Below are 20,836 nucleotides of genomic sequence, written 5' to 3' on the forward strand. Positions count from 1 at the left end.
CGAAAGCAGCCACCGAGGGCAAATGATGGAAAAGCCGTTCCGGAGACCCCCCTCAGCTGGAAATGGCCTAGGCGTTCCGGGAAAATTTCAAAAAGTTTGCTCCTGGAAATGCATAGCCGTTCCCTGGAAAAATTTTGAAAGTTCTGTAACAATTCTCCAGCTGGAAATTCACACGTGTTCCAGGCTGATTTTACGGAACTTTTTCACAGCTTGTAGAATTTTGGAGCTGTTCCTTTAACCAACTAGCTGGAAATCTGGAGCCATTCCCGGGACCATTTCTCTAGCTTCTTTTTCTTTTTTTCTGAGCCGTTCCTTGAGTTAGCCAGCTGGAAATTTGGAGGCGTTCTGGTAGATTTTTTCAGAGCTTTTTAAAACCAGCTCGGATCAAGATGTTTCCTGGAAAAGCACCCTACTGTAAAGGAACGGCTCATTTTGATGTTTTGATTCAGCAGATTTATTAAAAATTGACCCGTTCCACTCCAGTAGGGTACTTTTCTAGAAACCGCACCAGGAACGATTTGTATGTTCCGAGCTGTCTCAAAGACTCCAATACTGCAGCTAGCAAAATATACCCGTTTACTTTGTTCCGACAAAATATTAAAAAACTCAATCGCGAGTTCACCGTCTAGAAAGCGAGAAAAAAAGATCGGTTACTAGTCTTGCTCAAAACTCGATCTTGGAGAGTAATGAATGGCGAAACAAAAATGTTTTTTGAAATTATTTCTCACTGATTCTCGTATTGTAAAGAGATCTATTTATCGTTCAGCAGTGTTAATAGTAACTGAATTAGTTGTTGACATCATTCAACTATACGTGTATAAAGTTTGTAGGTGTATTTTTCAGTGATGATGGAGATACAGCTAGATATAATTTTTAAGGGTGAAATTTAAAGTGTCTAGCAAATGGTTACCAACTGCCAATATACATTACAAAATGCAATAACATCTCTGTATTTTGAAATTTTAGAAGTATAGAATCATGCCTGTTATAAATTTGGATGCAAAAAAAAAAGAGCTTGGATATACACAGAAAACACACAGTGCATTTGCACATCTTCTGGTGACAACACATCTGACTGCTGGTGTGTGGTGAGAGTGAAAGTGAACCAGAAACTGATTCCTCAAACAGCCAACAAAGTGGAACAGATGAAGAAATGATTGTTGCTGATGTTATTGAAAGTGATGACGAACAACAGGCTGTTGATGTCTGAACACGATGATGGCGATGCTCTTCAGCAAGATACAGAGTGAGTGATTCTTATAAATCCCTAAATTGCAGTAGTAATTTTTACTGTAATTGTGGTGTAAAAATTGCTTTTAAATTTTTCACATACCCAGGCGGTGTCAATTGAACTGTTCGATTATCTACTGTTCGATTATCTGACTAATCGGACTTAATTGAACCCTATCGAACGATAGCTGTTCAATTACAGATCCCAACCGAACACCTATTGATCCGAGAAAACTTTTGTAAAGTTTGATGACTGTTCGACAGACCTTTTCGCCTTTCCATCCGCCATATTGAAAATTATGGTGGCCGAATTGCTGTGGTGAAATTCCCTTAGAAAGTATGCAAAACATATGCAAAAAAGAAGTATTAATATAGAACTTACATGCACAATTGGCATTATATTAAAGTGTAATCTTGTTGAAGAAAGATTAAATTTGCTTCTCTTGAAATCCAAAAATAATTATATTCACTCATCTCTTAGAACAAGCACTTCAAAAAACCATAACATTAGACATATAAACTCAAGCTAAATAATCACCAGCAAAGGTACAATAACATTCCTTAATTGGCCGACGGTAAATTATTCTCCTGGGAATAGAACCGTCAAATGATCAAATCAAAACATTGTGACGTCATAATTACTGCTTTCAGTTTGCGTGTTTTGAAGGTTTGATGTGTGTTCTCTGTCTTCGTGAAATCTTTCAACCTCATGAAAACAAAATATGCCTTGTCTCTAAGAACAAATTTCTAAAAGCATAGTTCGGAAGGGGGTCACTACCCCCCCCTACCCTAGAGCTACCCCCCTACCCTAGGTTCTTCCCCCTTTTAAAATTTGATGCTACCCCCCTCAAAATTTTAAAATCCTACAAAAGAAAATAGAACACACTGCATTGCGAAAAAAATAGAATCATTTTGAATCGAATGTTTCAAACATACTAAACAATTAATAAAGAAGACGTTGCATTGTAAATTAAAAATAAAACTTCTAATTTGGGAAAACACAAAAAAAAACATACCACTGACATCTTACCCCCCCCCCCTTTCTAAAAACTTCCCCCTTTCTAGAAAAAATTCTCTTACCCCCCCTTTCTGAGATTTTCTGAACATCGCTACCCCCCCCCCTTTATAAAGGGGGGGGGTGCGAACTATGAAAAGGCTTTTGTTGTTCTGTAAATATTTCTTTTTGGATTAAGAAATACCATCTTTTATTGTTCTAATGATTATAATATTTATTTCTAATATGCTTTGTTGTCTTTTTAATCATTGTGTAAACTTGCATTTGTTTTGCATACTTTCCAACTAAATCCAACCATGGCTTTTTCGTTCCTGTATTTTTGCATACAATTCAAGATGGCGGATGGAAGGGCGAAAAGGTCTATTATACGATTATAGTACGATCGCAGTTCAATGAATTCAATTGAAGTGCGATATTTTTTATTTATATTCCGAGAGCGTATTGGTGGAAATGATAAAAAGAACCCGGTTTCCTTTTGAATCTAATGTGACCACCATACTGGCCATCACGGCGTGCAGCCTCTTAGCGCCTATAGCGTGTGTTTTTGATAAATAAGGCGAAACCAGGCTAAGTGCGTGCGCAAATTATTTTTATCACATGACTTGAAGCGTAATAAAGTTTTAAAATTTTAATGATGGACGTTGTAAAATTTTAATGATGGATACAAGAAAGAGAAAGTTTGCATGCGTTTCATATGTTGTGTAAAATTTATATAATTTGGCTTCATTTTTGATTGAAAGAATTGCAATTTTTACTGAACTTCTAGTTTGATGGATGAACTTGTTTGATAAGAATGATTCCAAGAATTTCATTCCAGGTTTGTTTTAATTATTTTACAGATCCGGTGTCGACTTTAAAGGAGGGGTGTCAATATTGGACGATTCAACGGTAATTTGTAAAACAAAAAAAGTTTAATTTTTATTACTTTCTTTAAAAAAAGTGTCATCTCTATTATTTCAAATCAGCAATGAGTGAAGCATACGGTGCCTGCGTTTTGATCGAACTCATCGAACATCAATCGAATTTCATCGAACAAAGAACAACACTCATCGAACTAAATCAAACTTATGAAGAAATTTTCGTAAAGTTTGATAGCTGTTCAATTGGGTTTGGTAATCGAACAGCTATTGTTCGATTTTGTTCAATGATTCAATTACAACAATAATAATTACGATTAAAAATCAGTTCGATAGGGTTCTGTTGACACAGCCTGGACATCCAGCAAATTGCAATATTATGGCCACAATGACCAAGACTTGTTTTCGCATTGTCTGACCAACTTCTTAATTTTCTGAGTATTTTGAGTCGGGAAGTCACAGTAAAAAGAGCCATTAATTTTAAATTTTACAATATATTTAAATTCTACCCAACCCATATTTTGAAATCTTTTTTTTTGATGACCATCCAACTTATTTTGTTTTACCAAAAAATGATGCGAACAGAAGTTATTTGTGATTGTGGCCTATATACCTTAAGTGGATAACTTTTCGCGTGGATCAGTTTTTGTGGTTTTCACGAATTTTGGCAATTTTTGCAAACATTTTGAAGCCCTTTGATTTGCAAAGATTAGTCCATGCGAAATTATTTAGAACTTTACAATCACAAAAGTAAAAGTTTGCGAAATCTAGATAACATGTTATAATCAATACATATTACTAGTTTAATTCTTCTTTTCAATTATAAACTCTAGTAACCTCCTAAAAGTACTTTCTTTGAAATTTTTTGAAAGCTTTTGAGTGACTTTGTCTGTGTCTGCCTTTGTTCGATTAAAAAACAAATCTCTTTTCTAGTTACAATTTATAAAGTCGCGAAATTCAATCCACCTGAAAAATTTTAAAACCCTTGGTTAGCAAAATTTAATGTACGCCAAAATTTTAAGACCCTTGGTTCGCAAAATTTAATCCGTGTGAAATCTTTAAATTCTTGTCTCGCGAAAATTAGTACACCCAAAAATTTATCCACTTCAGGTACAAGAAACAGCAAGAAACAGAATTCAAGATTCAAGGAGAAAATAGGCAATTTTTGTACAATAAATAATTGATTTATCATATCTTTAGCTAAAATGCACAGACAAAATATTTTTTCCGTATACTGTATCAGATTCTTTTGATACCCGTTTAAGCATTGTAGTATACGGCAATTGAGGGAATTCCCTGACTGATATCACATACATTTTAGTAATTGTGTGAAATGCAGAATTGCAGGTGTTTTGAACCTTGCCAGTAAGCTACTTCTACAGTAAGCTACTGTAGGAGTACTCTCTATTCTTGAAATAAAAAACAAGTACCAGCTAGATCTATATCGATTCTTTTTTTAAATTGAAGCAAATTATAGGTCCTGCTTTTATATATCATCGCAACTCATTGTGGGTACATTTTTATGTAAACAAAACTTGAGTTAATATTTTTGTCTGATTGTATGTTTGATGGCTTTTTGAAAGGAACTTGTGTTCAAGAGTAGCTTTTTTAAAAGCTATTTCAAATTTTTGCTTTCAGATCACTCAATGTAACCCTCAATGTAAATATAATTCGGATATAATCAAAGAATGAATATGATTAATTTTTCATAGGAATGTTTCATTATCAAATGTACTCTACAACAATGGGGAAAGTATCGAGCACAGTCATCTGTGAGTATAACCTTTTTAAACTGAAATTCTATTACTATACATTTTAATGGAACTGCTGTAAACAACGTCACTTGTCAGAGCTAAATGAATTTAATTTTTTTTCTAGCTATTTTCATTGAAAAAGTAGGAATTCTGGCCCAAATACTTTTAAAAGGCTTTTTCGTGAAGGTGAATGCCTCTTTATTAAGAATTCTTAACAAATTGCAAAAGTTTATGCTTGTATTCTCAAATTCAAACTTTTTTAAATCAAAATTTAAAATGTCCCTAGTAGTAAAATCAATCATTGCCTTAATTTTAAGACTGACATTTTTAAACATTTTTTAGAACTGCTGAGAGTGAAAGAACATTGACTGAGAGTGAAAGAACATTGACTGAGAGTGAAAGAACATTGACAGCATTAAACTTGTCAATACACGATGAAGGAAAAATGAGTGGGTTTTTACAGAAATGGCAATGAACGTGTCAAGGAAATTTATTCAGACAGACAGAGGGAATCAGCATCAAGTGATGAAGAAAAATTTGCACTAAATGTAGCATCCTTGATGGTGGACAAATAAGTGACTGATAATGAATATGACAAGGATATTGATACATACACAGATACTGAAACAGAATCGGAAAGTTCAAGTGATGAAAAAGAATCTGATACGGATCAAATTGAATATATTGGGTATGTTTTGCTTACTTTTTACTTGATTATGATATCCAATCTGTTTTTCCACTGGTTCTCAACTTCAATTGAGCTAGAATCTGAGAATGTACGTCTGTTAGTCAGTCAGTATGTCACCTCAATAAAACTTTTGGACAGATTGGAGACTTCAAAAATGGTCAGATTTGGCTCAAATTTTGCTCACTTGTTCCTTGTGTGAATATCTGGGGATGTTTTTGAAAATTTACAATTATGTAAGCAACAACACAATGGCCTTACTCTTTTCTTTCTTTGATTGGATATGTGACAAAATTATGTAAATTTGTTCAACCTTCTCCGGCAGATTTCTTTTTTATCATTGTTGCAGAAATCTTTGAAAATCGGGAACTTTTTAACTGCAATTATGTACGAGACCATTTGATTTGATTTGTTCTGAACTAACCATGAACCTCTGTCAGCAGAGGTGCTAAAAACTTGGAGCATGTGGCGGGAGGTCTGATAGTATTATCTTTTTTCTGGACCTGGTTAGCTCGGTTGAAGTGTGCCAATGATTATAAGATGGTTATCTTTCAATTACCAAAATGATTTCCTTTCTGATTTGATTTGATACACATGTTATGGATATAGCATGTGGCTCCCTAGATTTTGTAGAGGAGGAGATTATCTCCTATAAACAACTTAACTTAAATTATTATGTTTTAACAGCTAAAAAAAGACATGACGAGCTTTTTGCTTATAGCTATATAGGTAAATACTTATGAAACATAAGCAGCCATGAGTACTACAGGTGACAGGGAGAGATTCATCTTCAAAATTTGGCTTTGCTTCAAAGTTTTACTAGCCATAGGAATATTCTTGCTAAACATAAGATGATTATCTTTATATATTTCCTACTGTCTGGATTTCTGTCCATTTGAATGGTTTAACTCTTTAAATAATACACAAAGAAATAAGAAAATAACATAAGAAAGTTTATTAAAATGTTTGACTTCATTTGTTGTTTCTATTTATTATCAAAACTTTCCTTTAATTCTTGGACAGATACCTAAACTTCCAATCAAATTTTCATTTGTCAGATATTTTTATGATCAGGCAGACATAGGCAAGAAAGTTGAGATACAAAAACTAATATTTTATAGTATGAGTGCATAGTGCTTCGTGACTTGGTTTATTGTACACTCAATGATCGATATATTTCATATCTAAGAAATTTGGGTTGGGAGACAAGATACATGGTGACGACGCGCCCCTCGAACTAGCTTATTTTTTCTATTTATTTTTTCATATTTTCATAGATTCCAGAGTTGTTTGCGACTTGCCTGTATCTTGTGATTTTTTCAAAAACAAAATTGTCTCTCGGGATTGATATGGAGCGACGCGCTCCTTCTTCCAAGGCGTTTGCGAACTACAATACTTTCCCTTTGAGATGATTCATGCTAAATGGCATTAATAAGCAAATCGATCATAAGAAAAACTATGACAAAGCATCACAGTGTGTTCATAACCAATACAGTTAGTCAGCGTTTAATGAAATATTATTTTGTTAGATCTGGTTAGCTTAGTGGAGACAGTCTTGGTTTACTTGTGATTTGAAAAATCTAATTTCATATCCTAAAAAAATTGGGCTGGGAGACAAGATACATGGTGACGACGCGCCCCTCGAACTAGCTTATTTTTTCCTTATATTTTTTCAAATTTTCTTAACAATTTATATATTTTTAAATTTAGTCAGGAATATTTTTTCCATTTTTATTAGAAATTAGGGATTCCAGAGTTGTTTGCGACTTGCCTGTATCTTGTGAGTTTTTCAAAAACAAAATTGTCTCTCGGGATTGATATGGAGCGACGCGCTCCTTCTTCCAAGGCGTTTGCGAACTACAATACTTTCCCTTTGAGGTGATTTATGCTGAGGCATAAATAAGCAAAAAAGATTGTAACCAAATCAATACCAAGCTACAGTTTATTTGTATACCAAAGACATGAAGTTAGATAACTTATGATGAGAAATAATTTGAGAATGTTTGTCTTTGTTTTTATCTTCATCTGTCTGTCTGTCTGTAACTTCAAAGATGTTCGTTTTTTTTAGGTGAAACTTGGGGTAGTTTTTGTTTTAACCAATAGGTTTACAGTTTCTCAGGCTTTGTCATTTCAAAATTCCAGAATCATTCCAAATCTAGTACTATTATTCTGGAAAGATGATTCAAGTTCTTGTTGTTTTTGTTTTGATTTTTTTGTTTACTCATGAGGTCCTGGAAATGTTCTCAATCTACACGTTCTATTATTAGTTTTAACAAATTACCAAGATAACTGCTTTTGCAGCATTCTTTGTAATGCCAAATTTAAGATGGACTGAAATTAATAATTGAGTTTTAAAAAGAAATCATTTGCTAAAAGAAAACTATTCAAATAATTGATAACCAAATATGAGGCACTATTCCTATCACTGTTATCCAACTTGTCAGATTGTCATACTTTGAAATTGAATTTCCTCTATTTAGCTTATTTAATTTCTTACTTAGACAACATTTCAGAGGAGCCGTGCTTTCAATATGTGAGAGGACCTGGAATATTAGTTGAAAATTCTTCTTGCGCTTATGGTAAATGAGAAAGTGGAAAATATGACTTATTTTAACTGCTTTTGCTTACTAGTTAATTTGATTGTCATGCCTACTTTTAATTGTGATTTGTTACATTCTAGTAAATTTGTGTTCCTTTGAATGAACTACTATAGCATTTTTATCTACGTTTTGTTGATACAATATTTTCAAATTGAAGAAAAAGTTTGAATCAAATATTTGTAATGTGATTAATTTTTTTTTCACTCTAGTGATCAAGTGATTTATTTTGATGGATAATCAGCATTGAAAAGATGTCCAAATTGAAGAAATGGTAAAATTATTGTTTCTTGGGTTTAATGGAATATTACATTCTGCTGGGGGTCTCAAAAGGGGGTCGCAAATGTTTCATTTCAGGGAGATTCTGAAAAGGAGAAAGAAGGAGAGCATGGGAAAAAAGTTCTGACAAAGCTCATACCATTTGCAGCAAATTTATTACTTAGCAGTTGAAAAATCGTGCATTATTGGTTAACTTACAAAGGGCTGAATCACTTTCTAAAAAGTATGCATATTTTTGGCAAAATTTAAGAATAATGGGCTAAACGTCTCAGAGGGAGGGGCAAAAGATGTTTCCATTTTCTGGTTTGGAAGGTAATCTTTTGGTTTACAGACATTGGAAAGGAACCTTTAGACCGGATGATGGGAAAAAAAATTAAAATTAAATCTTTTTTGGATTGAAGTAATTCCCTTTCTATTTTAGCTGTTAACTGGATGCTGGACATTTATGCTGCCATACGTTGAAGTTCTTGAACGAAATTTGAAATGATAACAACGTGATAATACTTTGAAAAGACTGCCATCGGAGAAAGAGTATCGTGCTATTTCGCTTGATTGACGGAGAACAAATTATGGTAAACGATCGAAAGAGACAATCCAACTTGTAATGGTTTTATATATTACATAATTTTTTTAGAAGCATACAAAAATCCGAAAACAGGCTCAGAGATGCTTAGGTCGAAAGCTTGATAAGGCTGAAAAATGCGTGAGGGGATGCTTAAATCTAAAGCATAAATTTAGGAAATGCTGAAAATCCGTGAAATTCCAGCCAAAATCAGGAAAAAAATATTTTTTGTAGGCTCAAGCAATGCTTGCCATATGCTAAATTTTTCCCTATATCTGAGCCTAGATATGCTTATAAGTGCAATGCTTATAAAAAACCATGTATTCTGCTTTCACTGAAACTTTAACTTGGTTATTAAAGACTGATTGACAATTGACAATTCAACGCAGACTATTTCATGAAGGAAGTAATGTATCATAAACTCTCGACGCCTAGATATTTTTCAATTTATTGTACTCTTATTAGATCAATATAATTCTATGATTATTTTGTAAAAATGGGCTCTCCCAGAAAAAAATTGTACATGGGGGGTGGAGGATATTTTGTCCGGGGGTAAATTTGCTCTGTCCGGGAGTAATTTGGGGTGTCCGGGGGTCAGCAGATGCTTGTCTGGGGGCCAAAAGTCACCCTGTTCGGGCTATAAATCACTAAAAATTGTTATATCCTCCACCCCCCATGTACAATTTTTTTCTGGAAGAGCCCGATACATGGAAAAGATGAACCTCAATTAGTCTAACCGAAAATAAACCCTTAAAGAGGTAAAATTTTCTTTTTTTGGGAACCCTTGGAAAGAATTCCTAAATTTTGGTAGATTTTCCCCAAATTTTGGTTGATTTTCACCAAGTTTTGTTCGAAATTTCTGGGAATTTTGACCCTTTCTGAGGGAAACTCTCGATTTTCGTGATTTTGGAACTTCTCCTTCAGAGACTAACTTATAAATCTACACCCCATTCGAGAGACTTTTGAGGCGTGAAAAAAAGATATCCTTATGGCTCGCACATACCCGTCTCCTGTTTTGATCAAGTGCACCCGGTGGGCTCTTTTGCTATGCTATCAAAATGTTCGAATAGTGCCTTCAAAATTCCCAATATCCAGAACATTCGGATTTGGAGAATTTAAATAGACTTTTAAAGTAGTGTTTTCTCCGCAGAAGGGCCTTTTGCGAAGTATACGTCTGTGATAAATTCTCATGGCGTTATACTCTGCAACTATTGTCCGGGGGGGGGACGGGGGATTTCTTTGGTAGGATTTGAAGCCAATAAATTTTACCAAAGTTGCGCGGCCTTGAGCGACCCGCCTGGTTTTTACACAAATGACAGATTGATACTAAAATTTACCGCTTAATTTCAAAAAATATATCACTCAAAAACAAAGGAATTGCCAAGTTCAATCCGTCATCAAAAATACGGCGCATTTTTTAAGGCTTCAATTTTTCTTGCCTGAGAAAGGTTAGAGATTGACCTCTAGCCCTTCGGGCTTGAAACTCAATGGGGGGAGGGTACTAGGGTTGGTGAATGAGGGGTATGTGCGGACGGGACCTCCGTAAACCGACCCTTAGAGAGACTTTTTGAATTTTTTTTTTTTAGATTTTTGAAAAAAGTGATACTCTTAGAGAGACTTTATTACAATTTTTTCTCTGGAAATCAAAAAATTTCCTAAAAATCTTGAATTTTCCGACCCTTAAGAGACTAATTTAAAACTTTCTGATTTTTCCGACCCTTAAAGAGACTTTGAAAGGTGAAAAAACCGACCCTTACCGTCCGCACATAACCATCATCCATTTTTGCCTAAGTACCCCCCCCCCCGGCCTATCGTCACTTGAAGGACTGCCAAATGCCTGAGCCAAGAGTGCTACATTTTCACCTCTTTTCAGCTGGAAATACAGTGCCGTTCCCATTAAATACTGTAATCATTCTAGGCAATTTTGGGACAGTTATTTTTGCATTTTTATTTCCAGCTGGAAATAGAGAGCCGTTCCCATAAAATATCTATATTGCTCTAACATTTTTTCTTTTTTATCTCCAGCTGGAAATAGAGAGCCGTTCCCATAAAATATCTATATTGCTCTGACGTTTGCTACATTTATTTTCCTTTTTCATCTCCAGCTGGAAATAAAGAGCCGTTCCTATAAATTTGTATATCTCCTCCTGGCAAATGTGAACGGCTATTTTAAGGAAAAGGTCGAAACTTTTTTTTTGAGAGCTGTTCCCGTGCAATTTGTTCCATTTTCCTGGCATATTTTTCTTTTCCAGCTGGAAATTTGGAGCCGTTCCGGACAACCCGATTATGTTCATTTTATAGAAATTTTCTCCTGGCTGGCAAAAAGGAACGGCTTTTTCGTGTTTTGCCTCGGTGGCTGCTTCTGATACCTTTAGTGGCCTCTGAGGGTTCAAATCGCAACCTATTTGATTGAACCAAAATAAGATTGGCCACGCCAAAAGAATCTCTTATTTTCAGTGTTATGTCTTCTACATTTGCCGTTTCTGGAATAATTGAAACTACTTTTTGCCTCAATTGCATATCTAAAACAATTAATTTTAAGGAAACAAAATTATTTGCTAGTCTATTTCAGATGATCTTTCGGTAAAATTTAAATTTGGTATATTTTTTGAGACTCTTATTGGATGGAAATTACATTTTCAATTATATTTTCTTGATAATTTATAATCTCTTTTGTGAAATAATTAGTTTCTGTTTCCCGTCTTCTTTTTCACATTTTTAAGACAAAGAAAATACCGAAGTGAAAATATTTCAAGCTGATCGAAAATTTTTTTCTTATTTTGAAATAGAGAGCTGGAGGACCAGGGAGGACCGCTGGAGGGTCACTTTTACAGGCTCATTTCGATTTCTGGATTTATTTTATTCTTACAATAAAAGTTATTTAAGTATTTGTCCTAGCTAATTGGAAAAATATAAAGTTAAAACATATGAAAGTCTTTTTTCAATTTCTTTTACTTTTTAAACATCTAGCACTGAGGATGGTTTTACCGAAAAGCTTTTACTGAAAATAAAATAAAACTTGTTGTTTTTTCTGTTTATTTTATGGAATGACTGATTTAAATCTCGGAAAATAAGAACAGCCGAAATTCAGGAAAGTTTTACTGATTCTTATAAAAAAGTGTATTCTTAAAGTGTTCTAATAAACTTTATGGAATGCTCATCCAAAAAATACTTATAAAAGCTGCTAAATCCTTTTTTACCCAGGGTCGGCTTTTTGTATTTAGGTCGAGGGTCGGCTTTTGCCCAAGGGTGGAGGTTCGGCCTTAGGTTTGGGTCGAGGTCGAGAAAGTATAGATTGTCATAAATATGACAGGGTTGAATATGAATATGAAAATTTTTCTGGCAAGCGAGTCCCCTACGTCGTGAAGCAACAAAATCCCCTGTGGGGAAATTAGCAAGTTTATGTATGTAAAAGTTTTTTAATGTTTTTTAAGAAACGCACTTTTTAGAAACGTGAGGCTCAGAATGCTAAAATCTAAGAAACATGCTGAGGCTCAGAATGAGAAAATAACACTTTTCAATTTGGTTTTTTAAAGAACCTTCCGATCAAAACAAATGTTTTTTTCTTTGCATGAAAATAAAGAAACACTATAAATATAAAGTTGAAATCTTTGATTACTTTAGGCGTACAAACTTTCGCGAGCAGAAACTTTCGCGAGGACGAAAAATCGCGAAATTCACGACATTTACTTTCGCGACTTTAACTGTGAAATTGAGTATTTTCACATGAAAAAATGGCTTAGAGGGACAAATACTTCTTGGATTAGCTTGAAACATTTGTCCTTTGAATTAGTCTTTTAGCAGGCTAAAAAGTGCCATAAAAGCTACATTTTATTCAAAGTTTTGAAGTTTTACAGATTTTCTATTTTGTCAAGAATTTTTTTTTTTTAATGGCCCTTCCTAGAATTTTTAAAGACATTTACTTTCGCGAAAAGGGCCAAAATACGCGAAAATCGCGAAAGTTTCTGCTCGCGAAAGTTTGTACGTCTAAAGTATGTCAAAAAGTTAAGAAACATAAAACTGAAATTCAAGTGAGTTACGGCATGTCCAAGGTAAAAGTGAACCAGTTCCACTCACTTTCAAAATGTCAAACATAGCTGGAAAGAAGCGCCATATGATGTAGATCAACGTGATGAGTGTTAGAAAAATTTAACTTGAGGCTATAAGAAGTTATAGCCCAAAAACCTGTATTATGACGTCATAAACATTACGTAACATTACGTCACAAAACTTAAATAAGGCAGATTTCTTAAGAAACATCGTGGGTGCTTGGTAAAACTAGTTCCTTAAAAAAACACGTATATTTGCACTTTTAAGGACAGTATTTGCTTTTTATATAGAATGTAGCTAATCATCAAAATTATAAAAAAGTGTTGGTTGGGAATAACCCACAGTTACGCCCCGCAAAATCGAGGTAAAAGTGCTGATATACGGATTTACCGTCGTTTTGCATAAATTATGCAGATTGTGGGGAAGTTCCCTGTTTTCAATCAATTTTTGATCACCAAATCGTCTATAACTTTTGATCTAGAAAAGTTGAGACAAAAACTGCGGATTTTCAAGCTTGATAACATTCAAATTCGGAATCAGCACCCTGAAATTGAGTTAAAAACATATCAAGAGTTTGTTCACAGACATTTTTAATTTTTAATTTATTTTTGAAACTTTAGCAATCAGCTGGCCATGGTCTATACATGGGTTTCGGCCGCTAGAACGCTGATTTCATGACAGAAGCTGGGTTTCGGCCGCTAAAGCTGGGTTTTGACCGCTAAAGCTGGGTTTCGACGGCTGACGGAATAAAAATTTGCGTCGTCCTCAGATGGTTAGGATTTAGTCAAATCAGAACCTTATCGTCTCCGTCGCTGTCTGTTGTTTTGATTCCAAAATGGTTAGGATATTTGAAAAGAATGTGAAATTTCGCTCCGGAAAAGAATAAGGTTTTATAAAGGGTTAGGACGTATGCAATCATAATAAACACAAAAAGCTTCTCATCCAAGACGGCAGTGGTGGTAAAATGAGCGTTTCTCAAGTTAGTCTGTTAGTGGTAAGAAACTTTGATTTCTTCAAGATTTTTTATTGTTTTCATGGAAAATTTTTCAATAATTTTATTCATCACAGTCTTCTGATCCTGTTCTGTAAGTTCTGTATATTTGCTTTTCTCAAAAATCCTTTCAACAAAATATTTTTAACTGCCTATTTCATATCATAACACTGTACATTTTAAGGGTTATTTTGGGTATCAAAAGAAATTACAGTTAATTTTCTTTTCAGAGATCCAGAGAGATGTAAAATGTTTTGCCCATTTATATAAAGTCAGTTTTTTGAAAGAGCTGCTGCAAAGTGTTGAGTCAAATTTTGGAATGACAGCATAGACAGAAACAGAGCAGAGACAAAGTGTTAAAACCAAACAAACAGTTATAACAGAAAGAAAAACCTAAAAATCTGCTGAAGATAAGAACGCTATAAAATCCGAAAATATTGTTTGATTATTCCGTTACTATTTTTAAAGTCGAAATAAGAAACTTATATATACTCTCATTTACAATCTGCGTAGAATTGGAAGAAATGAATCAAAACTTTTTACTGGTAACAAGGAGAAATTGTCACTCCTACAAAGGAGGCAACTAGACTCTGTATAGTTTTGTAGGCATACTGAGCATCCAGCTTGCTGCTTGCAGCATGTTGTGAAGCATACTGGACCAACAGCGACGTCAAGACATAGCGAGCACTTGTATGCTTCCTTCATCAGTTGTATAACTGCTGTGGGTTTTCCTCTATCTTTTGACTGGTTTCTTCTTTTATCTTGTCGAGTTTCTCACTCATAGTATTGATATGGGGGTTGGGTGTGATTTGTTCAGCTGGATGCGTTGCTGCATTGAAGTTGTCTGATGTCACGACATAATGTTTCCTTGCGGGTGACTTCCAGTACACAACACCTGGGAAAGATCAAGTTAATAAAAGATTACAAGACCTGTTGGTATCAAATATAATTTACAATTCAAACACCACTAAATTATTGATTAGCAGTTTAAACAGGTTCTAAGTGATTTGAGTGTTTGGCATTTAGCTTAAAATGTGTTGTTTCTGAGTTTTGATTAACTTTTTCAGATATATAGCATAGCAACAGCACCATTCAAATTCATGTTAAATTGAAACCACAAATGGCTCGTGTGAAAAAAAGAAGCACTGAAAGAAAGTTTAAAATCTATCTGAAATCACAAAGCAAATTTGATACAGAAAAAAAAAACATTCCGACCACCAGGATTGGTTCTAGGTAAAAAAATCTCATTTGTACAAAACATTTTATTTACCTCTAGTTGTAGGACTATCCTCAACCTTGTACCCAGGCGATGATACAAGTATTAAGTCCATCTCAAATGAATCGCATACCATGCGTGATATATCCATCACATTGATCTTGTCCATTGGAACATCAATATGCTTCATGCGATCAACGGATCCTAAAAGACAAGTGATTGAGATGAAATAAATGTGAATCAAGTGTTCTAATCCAATTATTTGTCATTTAAGTTGATTAGATGATATGATGATAATCTGGAAATACAAACTAGTGGTCAGAGAACTTGCTTCCAAACAGCAAGCTAGTGATCCATGTCAGCCAATAATTTAGAAAAAAGTAAACAGGTCTGAACAAAATAATCTACTCTATGATTATGATTTTGAAGCCTGGACAAAAATGTTCAAATACGATGGATTTTGACGTAACTAATGGTCTGATTCATTTAAAAATAGCGTTCAGAGAAACAAAACCCTTCAAATTATTTGAACTTCCATTTTGGTGGAATAAAAAAAAACCTATAAAATATTCGACATCATGTGAAATGCATTTCATTCCGGAACTTCAATCTCGTAAAGAACTTAAACATTTGTTAAATCTTTGTCTTCTTTACTTTCTTCTCCTCCGCTCTCCTCTCCTTCTTGGTCGAGGTCTGTATCCATTTCCGTGTTCATTTCTGTGATATTTTCTTTGTTTTTCACCGTGTCCTCTTCCTTTTCAACATCTATAAGAAGAAATGTTGTTGTGTTGTTGTATTATACAAACATTACAAGAACCACTAGGACATATGAAACCTTAAAGTAATGATGTTTGTATACCTTTTATCAACCCCTCGAAAATCTCTGGAAGGGCTTTTTGGGTTTCGGGTCATCACCCCCTTCGAGCAACGATAACCAAATGTTCTGACGAAAAAAAAAATAATATTGAAGATTTCATTTTCGTACAAATAAGTCTATTATCTAAAAATTAAGATTACGTCAACACGACTTACTGTTCACATAACAACTAAAAACAGGGAACAATGCGGACACCAATGTTCGGTCAGTTATTGACAGAAAAGGGAATTCAATTTTGAGTTTTCTCTTTCTTGTGCAAATTCTTAAAATCTGCTAAAAATATTCGAAATGTTCCTATATGAAAGGATTCTTTATAAAGCTATTGTTGGAATTTAAAATCAGATTTCATTTTGGTAAAATATCCAACAGGACATTGGAGTACGCACAAAAGAAAGGGAAAGCCCTCAACTTTCGAATTTCAGTAGCATTGCGTGAAAATTGATTAACGCGTAAAGATGGTTATGATGGTGCCCTTTGTATATTCCGTACATTCAAAGATTTTTAATTGGACTCTTTTGACAAGCTCCTGATTACTTCATTTGAAAGATTTTGGACGGTGTAAGAATATGAACTAGATCTAAAAAGAGAAATCTAAACGTTTTCTTCAAATGTGTTATAACTTTGTCAAAGGAAAATGCGGGAAACCATTCAGATAATTGACTCTCAGACATGTCAGTGTAAAAACACCCATTGTCATTGGATAGTAAATTCCAGTTCTAACCTCTTAAACTTTGCTTTGTGCGAGAAGAAGGCAACCAAGTGATAGCCATCGTATTCGTACAAAATGTCCATCTAAAAGGAATCGAAGTAACATTAAAGAATAATAAGATATTGTGAGAAAGCTAAAGGACTCAGGTTTCATGTTATGTTGATATATGTTGATATAATGTTTTTATATAATATCATATATAGCTAGGTTGCCATCGTCCCTGACAGTAGAGATCATTTTTTGCATGAGTCTAGTCTAGATCTCTAATGGCCCCCAGTGTACTCCAGCTTTGAGTTCCTTGCTGGCAGGAGAATGGGCAGAGTGAGCTCTCCTCTATGCCATGTGGTTTTGAGAGTCCATTCTCTCCAGCAAGGGCAGTTGAGCCTTGACCACCAACCAAGAAGCAGCACGTGATGAGAGATAAAGTCTTCATACTTTTCTCCTTTGATTGACTAGATATCTCCCAACTCTTAAGTGACTAGAGGGATTTTATATGAGACATAGTCTGAAGTCAATATCATGTAAACACGAACATCGAACATCATGATTTATTTTACCATTCTAAGTGTAAAGTTCTTAGAGGGAAATACATACTTTTTCCTTTTCATACTATACGAATTGCAGATTATTAATGAGGAACAAAATATCAAAGTGTTTTATAAAGATTATTCGGTAATATGATTTCATCTTTATTATAATGACACAATATAAAGTAGAACCTACTTTTTTCTTAATATTATTTTTCAGGCATGCTGAATTCATCTTTTTAGATGGGCCATCCAACCTTTCTTCAGCCCCTGCCTGTTCCTCTTTAGTTGGTACTTTTTTTTGTAGTGCCCACACAATTTCGCTGCCGCAGAAATCTTCTGCTTGCAGGTAGTCCAGGGTCTGGAGCTCAACTATTTTTTGCCTTTGATAATCTGATGGTGGAAAAAATAGAGAGTCCAGTGGAACCCACAAATTATGTAACTGAAATTATCAACTGTCACCCCAAGTTTGAATTTAAAACCAATCAAACTTCCCTCTTTTTTTAATTCATAACTATGGTGTTCACATAATTAAAGATGCAAACACCTTAATTATTCACTTCAAAATGGCAGAAAAAATGTAAACATAAGATTTAAATTTTTTTTTTTTGAAAACTGTGTATTATGTTAAAAATGAGAAAATAGGAACTTCTAAAAAAGAAATCTTAAGTTATTTCCCCTTTTTTTGAATTAAATTCTCAAAAGAAAAGTCGTCCTTACCGAATAAGGTTAATCCATATTAAAATACCACTGAAAACAACCAAAAAACACTGAATAAACTCTCTAGACTGGGGTTCCTTCTACATTCCACAACTCAGCCACAACCAAAACCTTCGATTCTGCCATAGCTCGGGTCTACCATTTCTGTTTTTGAAGAACTGATTTATTTACATTCCCTTGGTTTACTGTACTATATCTCACTGCCTTTAAAAATGAGAGTTGCGCGTGTAACCAAGGTTCTTTCTTTCTTTCTACTTTTTCACCAACGGAAAGGTTTAATATTTTTTTACTGGATTTTCTGCCGTATTTGTTGAAAAAAAGCTCTCCTCCGTAAAGGTTTAATTAAAACGCCTTGGAAAGGCGCAAGTGAAAATAAAGGAGCAGCTGAGTAATAAGAGAGGAGAAAAAATAAGCTGCGACGCTTGCCCGCTTCTCTACTTTTTTTTCTTGTGTGAAAAAATAAATTAATTGGTCGACAAATAAAAAAAAACATACATAAGTGAGAAGTGAAATGATGGCTCTCCTTATTTGTGTCTTTTTCATAATTTAATTGATACAGTAACTGGAATTCACTGGGTACCATTTAAAAATACAGGAGAGCCACAAGAAAAAGACTGAGTACTAAGTTGCATGCGAAGGAAAAATGAAATTCCATGCCATGTGTTTTCGTTCCCATTTTCGGCTTGGCTTACTTAACGATGAGAAGAAGTACGATAAGCGACTTACAAAAATGCCTGGCTCATTTTGTAAATTATGTTTGAGTCCGTACAAAACAAATCAAGATCCAAAAAGTGCGATCACAGATAATTTCATTGTACGTTTAGATGCATGCGGAATAAAATTTAAGACTGACTCTGCTCTAAATGAAACAACGACAGTTTGCCGAAGTTGTTTTAATGGGCTCAAAAATATTGAAAAAGGGGATTCACTTAAAAGTAAATGGAGAAATTCTACCTCTCAAAAAAGAAGACATGTTGATTTGGAAGATACAGCAGATGAGTGTTACCTTGATGAGACAGCCACTGACAAGAATCACCCGGAGAGTCAGGTATGTTTTTACATATACAGAAATATTTTCAAAGGGTAAAGACTGGAAATTACGAGCAACGGAAATTCTTCGTTTTTCCCATATAAAAACGCATGTTTTACAGTATGACATTCTGCTTGTGCCCGCCCAAAGTCCGTACGGAGCTATAAACTCCAGAATCTATTTTTATAGTTTACAGCTATAGTAAGTTTAAATTTTGATATTTTAAATCAGGCAACCCAAGAAAATACGAACGCAAAGATAGCAGATGATTTCAATAAAAAAGTCGCAGAATCGTGCGCATATGAGATTGGAAAACTCGAACAACACGAATTCATGAAGGATGCTTCTGTTGAATCCCTGGTAACATTCAACGACCTTGCTTTCTACAAAGAAGTAGAGAAGATATGTCCTACCTTAACGCATGTAATTAACGGCGCTATTAAATGCATTGACGCACCTTACAAGTATGTTTCTTATTTCTGTTTTCTTTCATTTTAGTTGTTTCATTTTTCGTGAGCGCGACCTTTTATTCATTCTGATAAGACCGGAAATAGTATAGGAAAGTAATGAGCGATGTATAGGATTTGTTAGTCCGGACAATCGTCAGTTTAGTAATTTTTGTTTCTTGTTTTTTTAAGACATATCGGAGCACGTACGTTATGCCTGGGAATACTTTTCAAAGCGAGATTTTTTGATTGCCGTTCCAACGTAATATGTCACCGTAACGACCAGCTGTTTTTTGCCTCAGGAATCAAAAGAAAATCTTTTAAATGGTTTAATAGATTATGCGTTACGAATTCGTATCGTACAGCGTTGAAAAAAAAACAAAGAACTAGGAGAAAACCATGACGAAGAAGTGAAATAATGGAAAATGACGCTAGAAACCATACCCGAAGAGGAACCAGCAACATTAGAATATGCAGTAAGAATCTTTTGAATGACATATTCAACTGAGGGGGTTTTTATCTTTAAGAATTGGAAGAACCAGTTTATGCCTGAAAGTAAGAACATCTTTTAGAAAGTTGATTTGTTAAAATAATTAAAACTTTTATATCATAGGATGTTGGTGATAATCTTGATATCAAGGTAGAGGCACGGCATCAGGGGAATGATCAATTAAATCAGGATCATCACTGGTTTCATCATATTGCTATCTTAGATCGAGTTCTCTCTTCACAAGGTACTTGAAAGTTTAATACTTTGTTAACATGAAATTCTATAATCGACTTAAAGGGGAGTCTGGTTGTATGAATAGACTGGTTATATCCCAATCGGATTATTTTACATTTTCTTTTAGATCCTCGACCCGAAGAATTTTACACTCGATTCGGAGTACTACCAAACTCAGACACCTGCCAGCGACTCAAAGACGAATTCATCTTTCTTGTTGCAAAGTCAATCGTCTCATACTTACCCGCTTTTGCACCGCTAAAGAAACACATTTCAAGACATATTCATCATCCATTTGTGAAGGAAATGTCTCAAAAATCAACAGTTGTACCACTTGGCTTGATTTTCGAAAACGAGAACACTTCTGCTGGTATAGCTAAAATCTTGAGAGAAATCCAAGAAAAGTACGTGCCAATGGTTGTCAAAGACGACGAAAAAAAAGTAAGGTATTTCTAAGGTAGTTCATATTCCAAAATCTTACATTTACATTATTAATTTCAAACTCATGAAACTTCATTTGGCCGCACAGCTACAGTCGACAATGTAGTAATTCTAGCTAATACTGGA

The sequence above is a fragment of the Clytia hemisphaerica genome, unplaced genomic scaffold, assembly GCF_902728285.1.
Source record: "Clytia hemisphaerica strain Z4C2 unplaced genomic scaffold, Clytia hemisphaerica genome assembly, whole genome shotgun sequence".
NCBI lineage: Eukaryota > Metazoa > Cnidaria > Hydrozoa > Leptothecata > Clytiidae > Clytia > Clytia hemisphaerica.